The sequence below is a fragment of the Salvelinus namaycush genome, unplaced genomic scaffold, assembly GCF_016432855.1.
Source record: "Salvelinus namaycush isolate Seneca unplaced genomic scaffold, SaNama_1.0 Scaffold587, whole genome shotgun sequence".
Lineage (NCBI taxonomy): Eukaryota > Metazoa > Chordata > Actinopteri > Salmoniformes > Salmonidae > Salvelinus > Salvelinus namaycush.
In genome coordinates this window covers 65,489-72,500 of record NW_024061294.1, presented here as the reverse complement: position 1 = coordinate 72,500, position 7,012 = coordinate 65,489, and positions in this window count along the sequence as shown.

The window sequence follows — 7,012 nt, the reverse complement described above, 5'->3', positions numbered from 1 at the left end:
AGATAATGTACAACAGTGAAATAAACAATAAAAATGAACAGTAAACATCACACTCACAGAACTTCCAAAAGAATAAAGACATTCAAATGTCATATTATGTCTAAATACAGTGTTGTAACGATGTACAAATGGTTAAAGTACAAAAGGGAAAATAAATATGCATAAATATGGCTTGAATTTACAATGGTGTTTGTTCTTCACTGGTTGACCTTTTCTTGTGGCAACAGGTCACACATCTTGCTGCTGTGATGACACACTGTGGTATTTCACCCAGTAGATTTGGGAGTTTATCAAAATCGGGTTTGTATTCAAATTCTTTGTGGGTCTGTGTAATCTGAGGGAAATTTGTGTCTCTAATATGGTCATACATTGGGCAGGAGGTTAGGAAGTGCAGCTCAGTTTCCACCTCATTTTGTGGGCAGTGAGCACATAGCCTGTCTTCTCTTGAGAGCCAGGTCTGCCTACGGCAGTCTTTCTCAATAGCAAGGCTATGCTCACTGGGTCTGTACATAGTCAAAGCTTTCCTTAAGTTTGGGTCAGTCACAGTGGTCAGGTATTCTGCCACTGTGCACTCTCTGTTTAGGGCCAAATACCATTCTAGTTTACTCGGTTTTTTTGTCAATTCTTTCCAATGTGTCAAGTAATTATCTTTTTGTTTTCTCATGATTTGGTTGGGTCTAATTGTGTTTCTGTCCTAGGGCTCTGTGGGGTCTGTTTGTGTTTGTGAACAGAGCCCCAGGACCAGCGTGCTTAGGGGACTCTTCTCCAGGTTCATCTCTCTGTAGGTGATGGCTTTGTTATGGAAGGTTGGGGAATCGCTTCCTTTTAGGTGGTTGTAGATTTTAACAGCTCTTTTCTGGATTTTGATAATGAGCAGGTATGGGCCTCTGTCTTTTTCTTTCTCTCTGTGTTTCTCTCGCTCTGTGTTTCTCTCTCTCTCTCTCCCTTGCTCTCATTCTCTCCCGCTCTCTCTTGCTTAGCCTAGTCCTCATCACCACAGCAGACTAGACCCCATCACCCTAGACCCAATCACCTATGGAGCCTAGTCCTAATCACCCCAGCAGCCTAGACACATACACCTCAGCACCCTAGACCCCATCACGCCAGAAGGCTAGACCCCATCACCCCAGCAGGCTAGACCCCATCACCCCAGCAGCCTAGACCCCATCACCCCAGCAGACTAGACTCCATCACCCCAGCAGGAGACCCCAGCAGACTAGACCCCATCACCCCAGCAGACTAGACCCCATCACCCCAGCAGACTAGACCCCATCACCCCAGCAGGCTAGACCCCATCACCCCAGCAGCCTAGACCCCATCACCCCAGCAGACTAGACACCATCACCCCAGCAGGCTAGACCCCATCACCCCAGCAGCCTAGACCCCATCACCCCAGCAGCCTAGACCCCATCACCCCAGCAGGAGACCCCAGCAGACTAGACCCCATCACCCCAGCACACTAGACCCCATCACCCCAGCACACTAGACCCCATCACCCCAGCACACTAGACCCCATCACCCCAGCACACTAGACCCCATCACCCCAGCACACTAGACCCCATCACCCCAGCAGACTAGACCACATCACCCCAGCAAACTAGACCCCATCACCCCAGCAGACTAGACTCCATCATCCCAGCAGACTAGACCCCATCACCCCAGCAGACAAGACCCCATCACCACACCACCCATCACCCCAGCACCCATCACCCCAGCAGCCTAGACCCCATCACCCCAGCAGGCTAGACCCCATCACCCCAGCACCCATCACCCCAGCAGCCTAGACCCCATCACCCCAGCAGGCTAGACCCCATCACCATGGCAGACTAGTCCTCATCACCCCAGCAGCATAGACACCATCACCCCAGCAGCGTAGACACCATCACCCCAGCAGCGTAGACACCATCAAGTTCATCTCTCTGTAGGTGATGGCTTTGAGAGCGAGAGAGAATGAGAGCAAGAGAGAGAGCAAGAGAGAGAGAGAAACACAGAGAGAGAGAGAAATACAGAGAGATAGGCTGTCTACTTCGAAGAAACTTAAATATAAAATATATTTTGATTTGTTTAACACTTTTTTGGTTACTACATGAATCCATATGTGTTATTTCATAGTTTTGATGTCTTCACTATTATTCTACAATGTAGAAAATAGAAAAAATAAAGAAAAACCCTTGGAATGAGTAGGTGTGTCCAAACTTTTGACTGGTACTGTATTTGAATGAATTAAAATTGTAACTGAACAAAGTTAATTGAAGTAAAACAGTTAAGAAACAATGTTATCTCCGTTAGACAAATATGAAACGCTATTTAGCTATTACTTATCTACATTACATCTATAAAGGCTACACTGATATATATATTCTAGGCTATTTGACTACGGCTGAACGAACGGGACCATTGAACAGCAGATAACATTTCCATTCAAATAGACGCTAAGATTAAACGACAAAATGCTGCCTGGTGTCAAATAACCAAATGATGTTTGAAACCGTTACGCGCCGAAAGAACCACGAGACACGGTCAATCATTTCATTTCAAGGTTTTAGGATGATATTCTATGATTCTCTAGATCTAATAAACGTGTCAGATGGAAACTAGAATATAATAAACCTGTAGATTAAATCAATGTTAGATTATTATATTTCTGTTTCATAATATATTCCCGTAGCCTATTTTACGCGCCTTTCGTTCCAATAATAGCCTACCCGGTTGCGCGTGAATATAACCGCAATTCCATTGGCTAGATCATAGATTATTTTCAAATAATATATTAGTCATATTAATAAAATATTTTGACTAAGTATTTTCATAAAGAGACATTGCCTAATTTAGCAGGCATCCTTGTTGCATCAGGGCTACAGCATGTCTCACCAGATGATCCAGCCTCTAGTGACTTCTCTCCACCAAATACACACAGCGTAATAAAAGACAAGCTAAGAAGAGAGTGAATGAATGACAAAAAATGGCACTTACACTGAAAAGAGGCAGAAATTCCCACCATGCGTTACGGTGTTGAGGGCAAAATAATAATTTCCAGTCAGTCTCTGACTCCAGTCCACTCGATATGTTAGAATGAGGAATGTTTCTCGGTCCAGTCTATTAGATTACGGCTCCAAAGTCAGAACGGTCCGTCAGAACTTCAGAACACACCAGAAAAACCGCAGCGTGGCAAAGATCCTTCATTCAGTGGACAGAAATCTGGATGGAACGACACCTAACGGGTGTTCGAGTTGAGCGCAGCCAGAGAAAACACCGAGATGATGCGAGGCTCCAAAAAATAAACTACCGCTACTGTTCTGCTTTCTGTAATTGAAAGCCTTTTTGTCTTCTAAAAATGTTGATAATTTCGTTTATAGATATAGGGTAGTCTAGATTAGAGATGAATGACCACACGTTCGGATTTGCCTTTTCATACGTCTCGCGTGCCTGCCGGTTGTGTATCGGTTGCCGTTCGAACGAGGAGTAGGATAGTGGTGCTTCCTTCGCCTGCAGCTGGGTTCGGTCGGTCGGTCGGTCGGCGGAGCTCCAGGACCCAGGTGGAGGGAGGCCAGGAGGTGTGGGCGGGCTCCCAGCGGTGGGAGGAGGCGCGGGTGACAGGCTGAGGTAGCAGCTCCAACAGGCTGAGGCGTCTGTCCTAAAACAGGTTGTAGAGGTCAAGTAGAAGTGTATAACAACGATAGACCAGTGGGGTGTGTTATAGACAAGAGGCAGTTGTCCGGGTTATTTTATTGCTCTCTCGTTTAGAAGAGGATATGAGCTCTGCCTCTAGCTGAGGAGTGGCTGTGTTCCGTCTGTCTCTGACTGTTCTTCGCAAGAGTGCGAGTCAAGTAGGTACGCGCACAGATAGTGGTCTGCCCAATGATGTGTAAACCCTGGAATGCGGTTTATGTATTGGCCAGTGAGAAGCTTTGACTTGAAGCCACGGTCGGCCATATTGGTACTCCCCGTTAGGAGCAATCCTCCACAGGAATGAATGGAATTCCACAGTATTTCAAAAAAATGTTTCAAGTAGAAAATGACATGTATTTCATTTTTGCTGTTGTTGTAGTCATTTTTTTTAAATTTAACTCATAAAATAGTTTATAAAGTATGCATTAAGCTGTCGGTAATAGAATAATGTGAATGTAGACATAAAAAAGTGCATTTATAGATCTTCCAAAATATTTTTTACAACGTTTGGGGAGAACGAAGATGGAGACCAGGTATCTTCAACACGGCGCCCCCTGTCAGTCCCAGTGGTTGGGCAGAACCAAGATGGAGACGAGGTATCTTCAACACGGCGCCCCCTGTCAGTCCCAGTGGTTGGGGAGAACCAAGATGGAGACGAGGTATCTTTAACACAGCGCCCCCTGTCAGTCCCCCTGTCAGTCCCAGTGGTTGGGCAGAACCAAGATGGAGACGAGGTATCTTCAACACGGCGCCCCCTGTCAGTCCCAGTGGTTGGGGACAACCAAGATGGAGACGAGGTATCTTTAACACGGCGCCCCCTGTCAGTCCCAGTGGTTGGGGAGAACCAAGATGGAGACGAGGTATCTTCAACACGGCGCCCCCTGTCAGTCCCAGTGGTTGGGCAGAACCAAGATGGAGACGAGGTATCTTCAACACGGCGCCCCCTGTCAGTCCCAGTGGTTGGGCAGAACCAAGATGGAGACCAGGTATCTTTAACACAGCGCCCCCTGTCAGTCCCAGTGGTTGGGGAGAACCAAGATGGAGACGAGATATCTTCAACACGGCGCCCCCTGTCAGTCCCCCTGCCAGTCCCAGTGGTTGGGGAGAACCAAGATGGAGACGAGGTATCTTTAACACGGCGCCCCCTGTCAGTCCCAGTGGTTGGGCAGAACCAAGATGGAGACGAGGTATCTTCAACACGGCGCCCCCTGTCAGTCCCAGTGGTTGGGCAGAACCAAGATGGAGACCAGGTATCTTTAACACAGCGCCCCCTGTCAGTCCCAGTGGTTGGGGAGAACCAAGATGGAGACGAGATATCTTCAACACGGCGCCCCCTGTCAGTCCCCCTGCCAGTCCCAGTGGTTGGGGAGAACCAAGATGGAGACGAGGTATCTTTAACACGGCGCCCCCTGTCAGTCCCAGTGGTTGGGCAGAACCAAGATGGAGACGAGGTATCTTCAACACGGCGCCCCCTGTCAGTCCCAGTGGTTGGGCAAAACCAAGATGGAGATGAGGTATCTTTAACACAGCGCCCCCTGTCAGTCCCCCTGTCAGTCCCAGTGGTTGGGGAGAACCAAGATGCAGACGAGGTATCTTCAACACGGCGCCCCCTGTCAGTCCCAGTGGTTGGGCAGAACCAAGATGGAGACGAGATATCTTCAACACGGCGCCCCCTGTCAGTCCCAGTGGTTGGGCAGAACCAAGATGGAGACGAGGTATCTTCAACACGGCGCCCCCTGTCAGTCCCAGTGGTTGGGCAGAACCAAGATGTAGACGAGGTATCTTCAACACGGCGCCCCCTGTCAGTCCCAGTGTTTGGGGAGAACCAAGATGGAGACGAGATATCTTCAACACGGCGCCCCCTGTCAGTCCCCCTGTCAGTCCCAGTGGTTGGGGAGAACCAAGATGGAGACGAGGTATCTTCAACACGGCGCCCCCTGCCAGTCCCAGTGGTTGGGGAGAACCAAGATGGAGACGAGGTATCTTTAACACGGCGCCCCCTGTCAGTCCCAGTGGTTGGGCAGAACCAAGATGGAGACGAGGTATCTTCAACACGGCGCCCCCTGTCAGTCCCAGTGGTTGGGCAAAACCAAGATGGAGACGAGGTATCTTTAACACGGCGCCCCCTGTCAGTCCCAGTGGTTGGGCAGAACCAAGATGGAGACGAGGTATCTTTAACACAGCGCCCCCTGTCAGTCCCAGTGGTTGGGCAGAACCAAGATGGAGACGAGGTATCTTCAACACAGCGCCCCCTGTCAGTCCCAGTGGTTGGGCAGAACCAAGATGGAGACGAGGTATCTTCAACACGGCGCCCCCTGTCAGTCCCAGTGGTTGGGGAGAACCAAGATGGAGACGAGGTATCTTTAACACAGCGCCCCCTGTCAGTCCCCCTGTCAGTCCCAGTGGTTGGGCAGAACCAAGATGGAGACGAGGTATCTTCAACACGGCGCCCCTTGTCAGTCCCAGTGGTTGGGGACAACCAAGATGGAGACGAGGTATCTTTAACACGGCGCCCCCTGTCAGTCCCAGTGGTTGGGGAGAACCAAGATGGAGACGAGGTATCTTTAACACGGCGCCCCCTGTCAGTCCCAGTGGTTGGGCAGAACCAAGATGGAGACGAGGTATCTTCAACACGGCGCCCCCTGTCAGTACCAGTGGTTGGGCAGAACCAAGATGGAGACCAGGTATCTTTAACACAGCGCCCCCTGTCAGTCCCAGTGGTTGGGGAGAACCAAGATGGAGACGAGATATCTTCAACACGGCGCCCCCTGTCAGTCCCCCTGCCAGTCCCAGTGGTTGGGGAGAACCAAGATGGAGACGAGGTATCTTTAACACGGCGCCCCCTGTCAGTCCCAGTGGTTGGGCAGAACCAAGATGGAGACGAGGTATCTTCAACACGGCGCCCCCTGTCAGTCCCAGTGGTTGGGCAAAACCAAGATGGAGATGAGGTATCTTTAACACAGCGCCCCCTGTCAGTCCCCCTGTCAGTCCCAGTGGTTGGGGAGAACCAAGATGCAGACGAGGTATCTTCAACACGGCGCCCCCTGTCAGTCCCAGTGGTTGGGCAGAACCAAGATGGAGACGAGATATCTTCAACACGGCGCCCCCTGTCAGTCCCAGTGGTTGGGCAGAACCAAGATGGAGACGAGGTATCTTCAACACGGCGCCCCCTGTCAGTCCCAGTGGTTGGGCAGAACCAAGATGTAGACGAGGTATCTTCAACACGGCGCCCCCTGTCAGTCCCAGTGTTTGGGGAGAACCAAGATGGAGACGAGATATCTTCAACACGGCGCCCCCTGTCAGTCCCCCTGTCAGTCCCAGTGGTTGGGGAGAACCAAGATGG